A 15470-nucleotide genomic window follows, 5' to 3' on the forward strand; every position below is an offset into this window, starting at 1 on the left:
GAAATCATATAGTTTTCACTTTTCCTTGTGGCAGTTCCGTCTGCGTTTCCTTGTGGCAGTTCCGTCTGCATTCCTTCGTGACAGTTCTGTTTGCGTTTTGTCTGTGCTTCCTTATGGTAGGTTCGTCTGCGTTTTCTTGTGGCAGTTCCGTCTGCGTTTCCTTGTGGCAGTTCTGTCTGCACTTTTTTGTAGCAGTTGTATCTGCGCTTCCTTTCGGTAGTTCCATTTGCACTTCCTTCTGACAGTTCCGTCTGCACCCTTTTCTTCAGTTTATACATTTTTTTCCTTTCTTTATTTCGTTGTTTTAAAAAAGTTTTAAACTCAAGTTCGTTGTGAGCACAAAAAAATTTTAAAGTGGTTGTCAAAGGTACTTGAAGCTCTCCACACAGATTTTTTTATCCATATCATCTTTACTTCACAAGTTGCTATGCTCCTGAACTTAGCATCTAGATGTTCTACTCATTATTAATTGCTTCCTACAAGTCCCAGAAAAGCTAAAAATATTTAACACACGAATTAAAACTCTAACTCTAAAGATTTTGGCCCAAAGTCGGATCAACGGGCCAAACCGATTGAACCAAGCCCATATTGGTCCCAAGACCCAACTTATATATAACTAAACTCAGCTTCCTTCCCCTTCATTCACTTAAGACATGCACAGGAAGAGAAGCATATCACCACACCCAAACCTCTACTTTCATCCAAACTTCAATCTTTCGTAACTTTCAATCGGGAGCTCCGATTGACGAGCCATCTACACACACCCATTCATCTCAGAATTCTCTTCAAATCCAGCCGAACAAAGTGGTAAGAAATTTGAATTTCTCACCCTGTTTTTTGCCCCCTCCAATTTCGTAATTTTGGATGTTGAATGTTGATGGATTTGGTTTTTTTATGATTTAGGTGTACAATATCAACGAGTAGTTGTTGGGTTTCATCCAAATCATCCATGGACAAGGTGAGGAACTTATATCCCTTGTGAATTTTTGATTTTATGAGGTTAGGTATTGAAATTGTGGCTACGTATGAAATTGTGCGGTATTAGATTGAATTCATGTGAGATTGAAGTCAATGTGGTGAATTAGAACAAAGTTGTGGTGATTGTAAGCTGGTTGAGTTGACTTGAAGACCTTGCAGCTTGTGGAAAAGAGAAATTGAGGTGTTTTGAGCTTAGAGAGAAATTGGCCAAGGTATGATTTTATTTTCTTGTAGTTGATGTGTAATATTACGTGAAAATTTAGGCTAATTGTCCGTAAGATAGGTTGAACTGTGTCGACTTGTGGATTGTTGTTGTGAATTTAAATTTTATGTTGAATGACATTGATGTGTAATTATTGATTGTGATGATATTTAAGGGTAACGTGAAGTTGGTGGTGAAATAGAGTTGAATTTGGAAACTTTGAATCAAAGCAGTTAAGAATTGAGTGATTAAGTTTGGAATGATTGGAAAGTGAAATGGATTGGGTGAATCTGTATGTTGGCATGTTGTGGCATGGATGAGAAGTGTGTGAATATGGTTAGGGACATGTGGTGCTATTTTAGGTTGTAAAATAATGGATTTTGAATTGAGGATTTTGGAAAATTTAGGTTTGGTGTTTTTGTGTAAAATTGATTTTTGACCAACTTCGGCAGGCCATAACTTGGCTTCCGAATCCCCAAATTTTGTAGAACTTGTTTTGAATGAAAATTGGGTCCATGAAGTTTGTAATGTTCAAATAACAGGCTAAAATAATTTTTAACGAAAAAGTTATGTGTATCGAAAGTTTTGTGTGAAAACTGGTTTTTTGCAACTTAACAGCTTTTTGAAGAAAAGGATATTCATTCATACATCGGGATTGTCATGCGTATGTGAGACCTTGGCTTTATCCATATTCTCGCGTAAGCGGAGGGCATGCGTACGTGAGAATAGCAAATTTGCAACACGCATATATATATATATATATATATATATATATATATATATATATATATATATATACATATATATGTATGTACATATGTATGGAGTTTGGAACTTGGTATTTGTATCTTTTGGAACTTTGATCTTTATCTAGTTTATCTTTTTCGTTCGATCTCATATACCTTTATATGCTTATCCAGACGAGTGTGATGCATTTTCTGGTATGCTTTTGCTTAACTTCTTCTTCAAGGCTCCTAGTTATAATTTCTTTAAACTATATATATATATATATATTTTAGAGGTCGTAATACCTCACCACTTCTGGTTTACGACTTAAGCGTAAAACTTTGTGTGGTAGGGTGTTACATATCTAACCATGTCACTTGTTAGCTTGAGAAGGGTTGAGACAATAATATCTGATGTCCTTAGGTCGGTGGAATATCCAATTTGATTCATGGTACATGAAAATTACAATCACACTTTGTAATTCCGCACAACTAACCAGCAAGTGCACTGGGTCGTCCAAGTAATACCTTACGTGAGTAAGGGTTGATCCCACGGAGATTGCCGACTTGAAACAAGCTATAGTTATCTTATTATTCTTAGTCAGGATATCAATAGTGGTTCTTAGTTTTAATTGCGAAGAGTAAAAGAGCATGAATTGAATACTTGTTACGCAGTAATGGAGAATGGGTTGGAGTTTTGGAGATGCTCTGTCCTTTGAATTTCTGCTTTCCTACTGTCTTCTTCACGCACGCAGGTCTCTTTCCATGGCAAGCTGTATGTTGGTGGATCACCATTGTCAATGGCTACCAGCCATCCTCTCAGTGAAAAAGGTCCATGTACATGGCTAATCATCTGTTGGTTCTCACTAATGTTGGAATAGGATCCATTGATCCTTTTGCGTCTGTCACCACCCCCAGCATTCATGAGTTTGAAGCTCGTCACAGTCATCCCTTCTTGAATCCTACTCGGAATACCACAGACAATGTTTAGACTTTCCGGATCTCAGGAATGCTGCCAATTGATTCTAGCTTATACCACGAAGACTCTGATCTCACGGATTTGAATGCTCTGTTGTCAGGAGAGGCAGTCAAACTCGTGAGCCAGGAACCCAAGAGACATACGTTCAATCTAAGGTAGAATGGTAGTGGTTGTCAGGCACGCGTTCATAGGTTGATAATGGTGATGAGTGTCACGGATCATCACATTCATCATGTTGAAGTGCGAATGAATATCTTAGAATGGAAACAAGCGTGATTGAATAGAAAACAGAAATAAGTGCATTAATTCATTGAGACACAGCAGAGCTCCTCACCCCCAACCATGGGGTTTAGAGACTCATGCCATCAAAGATACAAATTCATATGCAAAATGTCATGAGGTACAAAATAAATCTCTAAAAGTAGTTTTTATACTTAACTAGTGACCTAGGTTTACAAAAAATGAGTAAACTAAGATAGATAGTGTAGAAATCCACTTCTGGGGCCCACTTGGTGTGTGCTGAGGCTGAGTATTGAAGTTTTCACGTGCATAGGCTATTCTTGGAGTTAAACGCCAGTTTGTAATCTGTTTTTGGCGTTTAACCCTGGTTTGTAACTTGTTTCTGGCGTTTAACGCCAGAATAGGGCAGAAAGCTGGCGTTGAACGCCAGTTTGCGTCATCTAAAATTGGGCAAATTATATATTACTGAAAAGCTCTGGATGTCTACTTTCCAACGCAATTAAGAGTGCACCATTTGGATTCCTATAGCTCCAAAATTTCATTTCGAGTGCATGGAGGTCAGAATCCAACAGCATCTGCAGTCTTTTTTCAGCCTCTAAATCAGATTTTTGCTCAGGTCCTTCAATTTCAGCCAGAAAATAACTGAAATTACAGAAAAATACACAAACTCATAGTAAAGTCCAAAAATGTGATTTTTGCATAAAAAATAATAAAAATGTACTAAAAAGTAGTTAGATCCTACTAAAAACTATATGAAAATACCCCCCAAAAAGCGTATAAAATATCCGCTCATCAATTCACTTGTAGTCCTGAGAAAGCTTGCAAAAATAATATCTAAGGTTCTTGATTTAGGCTGTGGTACATCCCGAGTTTTGCTTGACAAGGTTAGTAGAATATCAAAACTTCTTAAGTCGTACTACAGTGCAATATGAGTTTAAGTAATGGCATAAAAAAGCTCAAGACATATATTATCTTTGAACACTCATTCTAATATTAAAACTTTCAAGTTACTTGAGGTCGAACCAATATATACCACTTGTGTGCTTTTTTTGATCCTTTAGCACACTTTAATTTGCTTTTATTTCGGTTGAGTATTTATTTTTTGCTATTCAAAAGCAACTTACAGACTTTGTTAAATTTTAGAAAGGTCAAAAGGGTTTTTGAAAATTTTTCTAAAGTTAGTTAACACATTAGAAAATATTTATTGGTGAACTTAGGCCGTGTTTGGTTAGTGTCCATGTCTATCAGAGACATTGACATAGCGACACATGTATGTTGTGTCTTTGTTGAGACAGTAAATTTTGATAGACATGAGAGTATATAGTGGCACATAAAATACATGTCTTCAATGTATCTCCTTAAACTTACGACACTGAGACACAACTAATGAGATATGAATTTTTTCACTTTTATCCCTGATTATTTTTTAAAATTTCAGCCTTAACTTTAACCTATACCTAATCCCCTTACCCCTTTCTTTGCCTACCCCATTTTCACCCTCATACCTGTCGCTGCCTCCTCCCTCCATAGTTGTCTCTCCCCTTCGCCTCTGCCTTCTCCCTTCCTTATCGCCAATGTTGCAGGTGACTACCTCTTTGTGCACCTCGTCATCCTCTCTTTCAACTCTTCTTTATTCTCTGTCATCGTCACGTATGCCTCTCTCTCACTAATGAGTGATGCAAAGAATTATTGTTGGTAAAGAATTTCTCTTATAGAAATAAGAACTTCGTTGTAAGGATAGCTCCAAACCAATAAATAACTCTCAAATCAAATTTAAATTGTTTGGTTGTCACAAGTACAAACTCCAATGAAAATTAACCGAAGTATTTAAACATCGGGTCGTCTCACTAGGAATTGCAATAAAGTGGTCAGTTATTGGCTATGAAAAACAAGGGTGGTTGATTTATAAAAGGGACAATAAAATAAATGACAAGGAAAGTAATCAAGTGACTAAAGAAAGCAAGTAATAAAGAGAGACATTCATGGCAAGGATTGAGAATATAGACTTTCTATCCTAGTCACTAATCATAACAACACTTAACAAGAGCTCATCTTATTTAATCAACTCTAGCATTGGAAAAAGGTAAAAAGTTATCTTCAGATGAGAGAAAGTCAAATAAGACTAGCTAATCTCAATCCAAAAGTCCTAATCAACTTACTAATTAAATTAGCAAGAGATTAGAGTCAATGAAAATAATATTAACTAACAACTCTGGATCACTGGTGCACGAAATTGCAATCACACTTTTGCAACCCCGCACAACTAACCAGCAAGTGCACTGGGTCGTCCAAGTAATACCTTACGTGAGTAAGGGTCGATCCCATGGAGATTGTCGGCTTGAAGCAAGCTATGGTTATCTTGTAAATCTTAGTCAGGATATCAATAATTATCAAGTTTGATTGTGAAAAGTAAAAGAACATGAAATAAGTACTTGTTTTGCAGTAATGGGGAATAGGTTGAGGTTTTGGAGATGCTCCATCTTCTGAATCTCTGCTTTCCTACTGTGTTCTTCTTCAAGCACGCAAGGCTCCTTTCATGGCAAGCTGTATGCAAGGGTTTCACCGTTGTCAGTGGCTACCTCCCATCCTCTCAGTGGAAATATTCAACGCACCCTGTCACGGCACGGCTATCCATCTGTCGGTTCTCAATCAGGCCAGAATAGAATCCAGTGATTCTTTTGCGTCTGTCACTAACGCCCCGCCTTCAGGAGTTTGAAGCTCGTCACAGTCATTCAATCATTGAATCCTACTCAGAATACCACAGACAAGGTTTAGACCTTCCGGATTCTCTTGAATGCCGCCATCAGTTCTAGCTTATACCACAAAGATTCCGGTTAAAGAATCCAAGAGATATCTACTTAATCTAAGGTAGAACGGAGGTGGTTGTCAGGCACACGTTCATAGTTGAGAATGATGATGAGTGTCACGGATCATCACATTCATCCAGTTTAAGAACAAGTGATATCTTAGAATGCAAGCAAGCATGATTGAATGAAAAACAGTAGTAATTGCATTAATCCATCAAGACACAGCAGAGCTCCTCACCCCCAACCATGGGGTTTAGAGACTCATGCCGTGGAAGGTACACAAAGAAACGTGTAAAGTGTCATGAGGTACAGATACAATGTCAAAAGATCCTATTAATAGTGAACTAGTAACCTAGGGTATACAAAAATGAGTAAATGACATAAAAATCCACTTCTGGGTCTACTTAGTGTGTGCTTGGGCTGAGCATTGAAGCTTTCATGTGTAGAGACTTTTTCTGGAGTTAAACGCCAGCTTTCATGCCAGTTTGGGCGTTTAACTCCAAGTTTTATGCCAGTTCCAGCGTTAAACGCTGGAAATTTTGAGGCTGATTTGCCACGCCGGTTTGGGCTATCAAATCTTGGGCAAAGTATGAACTATTATACATTGCTGGAAAGCCCAGGATGTCTACTTTCCAACGCCGTTGAGAGCGCGCCAATTGGGCTTCTGTAGCTCCAGAAAATCCACTTCGAGTGCAGGGAGGTCAGAATCCAACAGCATCTGCGGTCCTTTTCAGTCTCTGAATCAGATTTTTGCTCAGGACCCTCAATTTCAGCCAGAAAATACTTGAAATCACAGAAAAACACACAAACTCATAGTAAAGTCCAGAAAAGTGAATTTTAACTAAAAACTAATAAAAATATACTAAAAACTAACTAGATCATACTAAAAACATACTAAAAACAATGCCAAAAAGCGTAAAAATTATCTGCTCATCACAACACCAAACTTAAATTGTTGCTTGTCCCCAAGCAACTGAAAATCAAAGTAGGATGAAAAGAAGAGAATATACTATAGACTCCAAAATATCAAGGAAACTTAGCTCCAATCAGATGAGCGGGACTAGTAGCTTTTTGCTTCCGAACAGTTTTGGCATCTCACTCTATCCTTTGAGGTTTAGAATGATTGGCATCTATAAGAACTCAGAACTCAGATAGTGTTATTGATTCTCCTAGTTAAGTATAATGATTCTTGAACATAGCTAGTGTATGAGTCTTGGATGTGGCCCAAAGCACTCTGTCTTCCAGTATTACCACCGGATACATACATGCCACAGACACATAATTGGGTGAACCTTTTCAGATTGTGACTCAGCTTTGCTAGAGTCCCCAATTAGAGGTGTCCAGGGTTCTTAAGCACACTCTTTTTGCCTTGGATCACAACTTTATTTCTTTCTTTTTCTTTCTTTTTCTCTTTTTTTTTTCGAAAATATTTTTTTCTTTTTTTTTGTATTCACTGCTTTTTCTTGCTTCAAGAATCAATCTGATGATTTTTTTTTAGATCCTCAATAACAGTTCTCTTTTTCCTTATTCTTTCAAGATCCAACAATTTTAACATTCTCAAAACAACAAATTCAAAAGACATATGCATTGTTCAAGCATTCATTCAGAAAACAAAAAGTATTGTCACCACATCAAACTAATTCAACTAGTTTCAAGGATAAATTCGAAATCCTGTACTTCTTGTTCTTTTGTGATTAAAGCATTTTTCATTTAAGAGAGGTGATGGATTCATAGGACATTCATAGCTTTAAGACATTAATTTTAAATTTTATTAATTATGAATTAAGAACAAGACTCAAAAATAGATATAAGATGAGACTAAAAAATAGAAAACATAAATTTTAACTAGGCTCCTAATGATAGAGGTTTTCACAGAGTTAGGACTCAACAACCTTGATTTTGAGAAGTGGATGCTCCCTCAAATTGAGGGGAGAATTTCTGGCGTTTCAGCTCTTGGAGTTCACGCCCCTGCTTCTCTTGTTCCTTCAGCAGTTTGCAGAGCATGCAGTTCTGATTCTGCTGTTCTTCCTTAAGTTGCTCCATAGTCTCTTGCAACTTGGTGATAGATGCTTCTAGGCTGGCCCAGTAGCCAATTTCAGGGAATTCAGGGAGGAACTCTTGCGCCCTCCTTTTGATAGAGTTGTCTTGCATTTGTCCTTCCATTGACTTCTTGGTGATTGGATGTTCAATGGGTATGAATTCATCTACTCCCATCTTTACCCCAGCCTCTTTACAGAGCAAGGAGATCAAGCTTGGGTAAGCCAGTTTGGCCTCAATGGAATTCTTATTTGCAATTATGTAGATCTCACAAGCAATCAGATGATGAACCTCCACTTCTTTTCCAAGCATAATGCAATGAATCATCACTGCTCTCTTGACAGTGACCTCAGAACGGTTGCTAGTGGGCAATATGGAACGCCCAATAAAGTCTAGCCAACCTCTTGCAATTGGTTTGAGGTCTCCCCTCTTGAGTTGGTTTGGGACACCCTTTGAATTGGTTATCCACTTAGTTCCACGGAGGCATATGTCCTCTAGAACTTGATCCAACCCTTTATCTGCTCTCACCATTCTCCTATTAAAGGATTCAGGATCATCCTGCAGTTGAGGCAATTTGAAGATTTCTCTTATTTTGTCCAGATGGAAGTACATAACTTTCCCTCTGACCATGGTTCTGTAGGTATGGTAAGCAGTTCCAGTCATTCTCTGCTTATCTGTTAGCCAGAGATTTGAGTAGAATTTCTGAACCATATTTCTTCCAACCTTTATCTCAGGATTGGTTAGAACTTCCCATCCTCTGTTTCGAATTTTCTCTTGGATCCCCAGATATTCATCTTCTTTCAGATCAAATTTAACTTCCGGGATCACTGACCTCAGACCCATTATTTTGTGATAATGGTCTTCATGTTCTTTGGTTAAGAACTTCTCTTGATTCCAAAGATTCTTTGGATTATTCTCTTTCTTTCCTCTTAAATTGGTTTGTTTTCCCTTAGGAGCCATGATCTTGATGAATCTTGGCTCAGTGATCACGGAAAAGCACACCAAACTTAGAGGTTTGCTTGTCCTCAAGCAAAAGAAAAGAAGGAGGAGAGAGAGGAGAAGAGCAAATTCGAATGGTGTGGGGGAGTGGTGAGGCCGAACGAGTTTTTATAAGGGGGAAAGGAGATTTCGAAAAAATTGAAAGGAGATTTGAGAAGATATGGAGAGAATTTGAGAGAAGGGTGAGTTTTTGAAGAAGATTTGGGATTGATTTGAGAGAGATTTGAAGAATGATTTTGATTTTTGAAGATTTGAAAGTGAATGATGAAAGGTTGAAATGTGTTTATGTAGAAGGGTATGGGTAAGAAAAGGAAAGTTTGAAAAAATTTGATTTGAAAGCAAAATCTTGGTCCCCCCACCTTTCTGGCGTTAAACGCCCAGAATGGCATCCATTCTGGCATTTAACGCCCATTTGCTGCCCATTGTGGGCGTTTAACGCCCAGCCAGGTGCCCTGGCTGGCGTTAAACGCCAGAATTCCCTTTATCACTGGGCGTTTTGCTAAACGCCCAGGATGCTGCACACCTGGCGTTAAACGCCCAGAATGGTGCCCATTCTGGCGTTTAACGCCCAGAATGGCACCTTTACTGGCGTTAAACGCCCAGAATGGTGCCCATTCTGGCGTTTAACGCCCAAAGTACCCCTTACTGGCGTTTTTTCGCCAGTAAGCTCTTTTTCTCTGCTTTTTGCGCTGAATCCTTCTGTAACTCTGTGAATTCCTTCATTTTTGATACTCGCCTTTGTAAAAACAAAACATATAACCTGCTAATGACTGGGTTGCCTCCCAGCAAGCGCTTCTTTACTGTCTTTAGCTGGACCTTTACTGAGAATCACTCAAGTCTCAGTTTTGAGCATTCCTGCTCAAAATTGCTTTCAAGATAATGCTTGATTCTCTGTCAATTAACAATGAACTTTTTGTCAGAATCAATATCCTGAAGCTCAACATATCCATATGGTGACACTCCTGTAATCACATACGGACCCCTCCACCGGGATTTAAGTTTTCCTGGGAACAATCTGAGCCTAGAGTTGAAGGGCAGAACTTTTTGTCCTGGCTCAAAGACTCTGGATGACAACTTCTTGTCATGCCACTTCTTTGCGTTTTCCTTATAAATTTTTGCATTTTCAAAGGCATTGAGTCTGAACTCCTCTAACTCATTTAGTTGGAGCAATCTTTTTTCACCAGCTAATTGAGCATCCATGTTTAGGAACCTGGTTGCCCAGTAGGCTTTATGTTCCAGTTCCACTGGCAGATGACAGGCCTTCCCATACACCAGTTAGTATGGAGAGGTTCCTATAGGAGTCTTGAATGCTGTTTTGTATGCCCACAGAGCATCATCCAAACTCTTTGCCCAATCCTTTCTTCGGGCTATCACAGTCCGTTCTAGGATTCTTTTTAGCTCTCTGTTAGAGACTTCAGCTTGCCCATTTGTCTGTGGATGATACGGAGTTGCCACTTTGTGGCTAATTCCATATCTGACCATAGCAGAGTATAGCTGTCTATTGCAGAAATGAGTGCCCCCGTCACTGATTAGTACTTTGGGAACACCAAACCTGCTGAAGATGTGTTTCTGGAGGAATTTCAGCACGGTCTTGGTATCATTAGTGGGTGTAGCAATTGCTTCTACCCACTTAGATACATAGTCCACTGCCACCAGAATGTAAGTGTTTGAGTATGATGGTGGGAATGGACCCATGAAGTCAATTCCCCATACATCAAACAATTCTATCTCTAATATCCCTTGTTGAGGCATGGCGTATCCGTGAGGCAAGTTACCAGCTCTTTGGCAACTGTCACAGTTACGCACAAACTCTCGGGCATCTTTATAGAGAGTAGGCCAGTAGAAGCCACATTGGAGGATTTTAGTGGCTGTTCGCTCACTTCCAAAATGTCCTCCATATTGTGATCCATGGCAGTGCCATAGGATCCTTTGTGCTTCTTCTCTGGGTACACATCTGCGGATCATTCCGTCTGCACATCTCTTAAAGAGATATGGCTCATCCCATAGGTAGTACTTGGCATCTGAAATTAATTTCTTTCTTTGCACTCTGCTGTACTCCTGGGGTATGAACCTCACAGCTTTATAGTTTGCAATATCTGCAAACCATGGAGCTTCCTGAATGGCAAAGAGTTGCTCATCTGGGAAAGTCTCAGAAATCTCAGTAGAAGGGAGGGACGCCCCAGCTACTGGTTCTATTCGGGACAGATGATTAGCTACCTAGTTCTCTGTCCCTTTTCTGTCTCTTATCTCTATATCAAACTCTTGCAGAAGCAACACCCATCTTATTAACCTGGGTTTTGAATCCTGCTTTGTGAGTAAGTATTTAAGAGCAGCATGGTCAGTGTACACAATCACTTTGGATCCCACTAGATAGGATCTAAACTTGTCAATGGCATAGACCACTACAAGTAATTCTTTTTCTGTGGTTGTGTAATTCTTCTGTGCATCATTTAGAACACGGCTGGCATAATAAATGACGTGCAGAAGCTTGTTATGCCTCTGTCCCAACACTGCACCAATGGCATGGTCACTTGCATCACACATTAGTTCAAATGGCAATGTCCAGTCTGGTGCAGAGATGACTGGTGCTGTGACCAGCTTGGCTTTGAGGGTCTCAAATGCCTGTAGACACTGTGCATCAAACACAAATGGTGTGTCAGCAGCTAGCAGGTTGCTCAAAGGTTTTGCAATTTTCGAAAAATCCTTTATAAAACTTCTATAAAATCCTGCATGCCCCAGAAAGCTTCTGATTGCCTTAACATTGACAGGTGGTGGTAATTTTTCAATTACCTATACCTTTGCCTTATCCACCTCTATTCCCCTGCTTGAAATTTTGTGCCCAAGGACAATTCCTTCAGTCACCATGAAGTGACATTTCTCCCAGTTTAAAACCAGGTTAGTCTTTTGGCACCTTTTCAGGACAAGTGCTAGGTGGTTAAGACAGGAGCTGAATGAGTCTCCATATACTGAGAAGTCATCCATGAAGACTTCCAGGAATTTCTCCACCATGTCAGAGAAGATGGATAGCATGCATCTCTGAAAGGTTGCAGGAGCATTACACAGACCAAAAGGCATCCTTCTGTAGGCAAACACGCCAGAAGGGCAAGTAAACGCTGTTTTCTCTTGGTCCTGAGGGTCTACTGCAATTTGGTTGTAACCTGAATAGCCATCCAAAAAGCAGTAATAATCATGACCAGCTAGTCTTTCTAGCATTTGCTCTATGAATGGTAAAGGAAAATGATCCTTTCTGGTGGCTGTATTGAGCCTTCTGTAGTCAATACACATACGCCACCCTGTGACTGTTCTTGTAGGAACCAGTTCATTTTTTTCATTATGAACCACTGTCATGCCTCCCTTTTTGGGGACAACTTGGACAGGGCTCACCCAGGGGCTATCAGAAATAGGATAAATAATCCCAGCCTCTAGTAATTTAGTGACCTCTTTTTGCACCACCTCCTTCATGGCTGGATTTAGCCTTCTCTGTGGTTGGACCACTGGTTTGGCATTATCCTCCAATAGGATCTTGTGCATGCATCTAGCTGGGCTAATGCCCTTAAGATCACTTATGGACCACCCAAGAGCTGTCTTGTGTGTCCTTAGCACTTGAATCAGTGCTTCCTCTTCCTGTGGATTTAAAGCAGAGCTTATAATCACTGGAAAAGTGTCACCCTCTCCCAGAAATGCATACTTCAGGGATGGTGGTAGTGGTTTGAGTTCAGGTTTGGGAGGCTTATCCTCCTCCTGAGGAATTTTCGAAAATTCCTTTGTTTCCTCTGGTTCTTCTTGATCAGGTTGAGCATCCTTGAAGATGTCCTCAAGCTCTGATTCTAGGCTTTCAGTCATATTGATCTCTTCCACCAGAGAGTCAATAATGTCAGCGCCCAAGCAGTCATTTGGTGTGTCTGGATGCTGCATAGCTTTTACAGCATTCAACTTGAACTCATCCTCATTGACTCTCAGGGTTACATCCCCTTTTTGTACATCAATGAGAGTTCGTCCAGTTGCTAGGAAAGGTCTTCCTAGAATGAGAGTTGAACTCTTGTGCTCCTCCATTTCCAGCACCACAAAGTCAGTTGGAAAGGCGAATGGCCCAACCTTGACAATCATGTCCTCTATTATGCCTGATGGATATTTAATGGAGCCATCAGCAAGTTGGAGGCATATCCGGGTTGGTTTGACCTCTTCAGTCAACCCAAGCTTTCTGATAGTGGATGCAGGTATTAGATTGATGCTTGCTCCAAGATCACATAAGGCTGTCTTAGTGCAAGCGCCTTCTAATGTGCATGGTATCATAAAGCTTCCTGGATCTTGAAGCTTTTCTGGTAAGCTTTTCAAGATGACTGCACTGCATTCTTCAGTGAGAAATACTTTTTCAGTTTCTCTCCAATCCTTCTTATGACTTAAGATTTCTTTCATGAACTTAGCATAAGAAGGTATTTGCTCAAGTGCCTCTGCAAACGGAATCTTTATTTCAAGAGTCCTTAGATAGTCTGCAAAGTGGGCAAATTGCTTATCCTGTTCCGCTTGGCGGAGTTTTTGAGGATAAGGCATCTTGGCTTTATATTCTTCAACCTTAGATGCTGCAGGTTTATTCCTTACAGAAGTGGTTGAAGAAGCCTTGTTAGAGGGATTACTGTCAGCACTCTCAGGTGTCTGATCCTCCCTTGGCGTTTGAACGCCAGGAATGGGTGAAGTTTGGGCGTTTAACGCCAACTTCTCTCCCTTTTCTGGCGTTTGAACGCCAGAACTGGGCAAGGAATGGGCGTTTAACGCCAGCTTTCCTCCCCTTTCTGGCGTTTGAATGCCAAAAGTATTCCTCTCTGGGCTCTTACTGTCCTCAGAGGGATTTTGGATAGTGGTTTGGCTATCCTCTGTCTTATTTGACCTTTTGCCACTTTGAGCAGTGTTATTCAGTGTCTTCCCACTCCTTAGTTGAACTGCTTGACATTCTTCTGTTATCTGTTTAGATATCTGCTGTTTTGCTTGATTCAACTGCAGTTCTATGTTCTTGTTAGCAACTTTAGTTTCATGGAGCGTTTCTTTAAATTCTGCTAACTGTTCTGTCATCAGGAGCAATTGTTGATTAAGCTCAATCATCTATTCTTGAGGATTAGGATCAGTGGCTACTGCCATGACTTCCTCTTTTGGAGAGAACTCATTGTTAGAATACAAATATTGGTTTCTAGCAACAGTGTCTATAAGCTCTTGAGCCTTTTCAATTGTCTTCCTCATGTGTATAGATCCACCAGCTGAGTGGTCTAAAGACATCTAAACTTTTTCTGTAAGCCCATAGTAGAAGATGTCTAATTGTACCCACTCTGAAAACATCTCAGAGGGGCATTTTCTTAACATACCTCTATACCTCTCCCAGGCATTATAAAGGGATTCATTATCCTCTTGTTTAAAGCCTTGGATGTCCAGCCTTAGCTGTGTCATCCTCTTTGGAGGGTAAAAGTGATTCAGGAATTTGTCTGATAACTGTTTCCATGTCTTTATGCTTGCTGTAGGTTGGTTATTCAACCACCTCTTAGCTTGATCTTTTATAGCAAATGGAAACAGTAATAGTCTGTAGACATCCTGATCCACCTCTTTATCATGTACTGTGTCAGCAATTTGTAAGAACTATGCCAGAAACTCAGTAGGCTCTTCCTGTGGAAGACCGGAATACTGGCAATTTTGCTGCACTATGATAATGAGTTGAAGATTTAGCTCAAAGCTGTTTACTTTGATGGGGGGTGTACAGATGCTACTCCCATATGCAGCTGTAATGGGGTTAGCATATGACCCCAGAGTCCTTCTGGACTGCTCAATTTCACTTAGGTCCATGATGGATAAAGGGAAATGATATGGATTGCAAGTAGATAGATATTTTATTTTATTTTATTTTTTTTTGAATTAGCCGAAGAATAAAATAAAAACAAAGGGAAAATAAAATAAAAAAATTCGAAAATTAAAAGAAAATAGGATCAAAACAAATTGAAAATTGAATCAATTAGTTAATTAAAAAGATTTTGAGATTAGCAATTAGAAAGATATGATTGAAAAATTTTTATGAAAAAGATTTGATTTTTTTGAAATGAGGAAAGAGAAAAACAACAAAATGACACCAAACTTAGAATTTTTAGAAAATCAAACACTAATTTTCGAAAATTTTAAGGGAAAAACACAAAGAGGACACCAAACTTAGAATTTTTACGGATGAAAAAGGGACTAAAGACATGCAAATTCGAAAATCAAAAGAGAACAAAAGCATGCAATTGACACCAAACTTAAAATATGAAACTAGACTCAACTAAAAGACTCTAAACTAACAAAATAAAACAGTCCTAATCAAAGCAACAAGATAAGCCGTCAGTTGTCCAAACTCGAACAATCCCCGGCAACGGCGCCAAAAACTTGGTGCACGAAATTGCAATCACACTTTTGCAACCCCGCACAACTAACCAGCAAGTGCACTAGGTCGTCCAAGTAATACCTTACGTGAGTAAGGGTCGATCCCACGG

The sequence above is a fragment of the Arachis hypogaea genome, chromosome 7 (genome assembly GCF_003086295.3).
Source record: "Arachis hypogaea cultivar Tifrunner chromosome 7, arahy.Tifrunner.gnm2.J5K5, whole genome shotgun sequence".
In the NCBI taxonomy this organism is placed as follows: domain Eukaryota; kingdom Viridiplantae; phylum Streptophyta; class Magnoliopsida; order Fabales; family Fabaceae; genus Arachis; species Arachis hypogaea.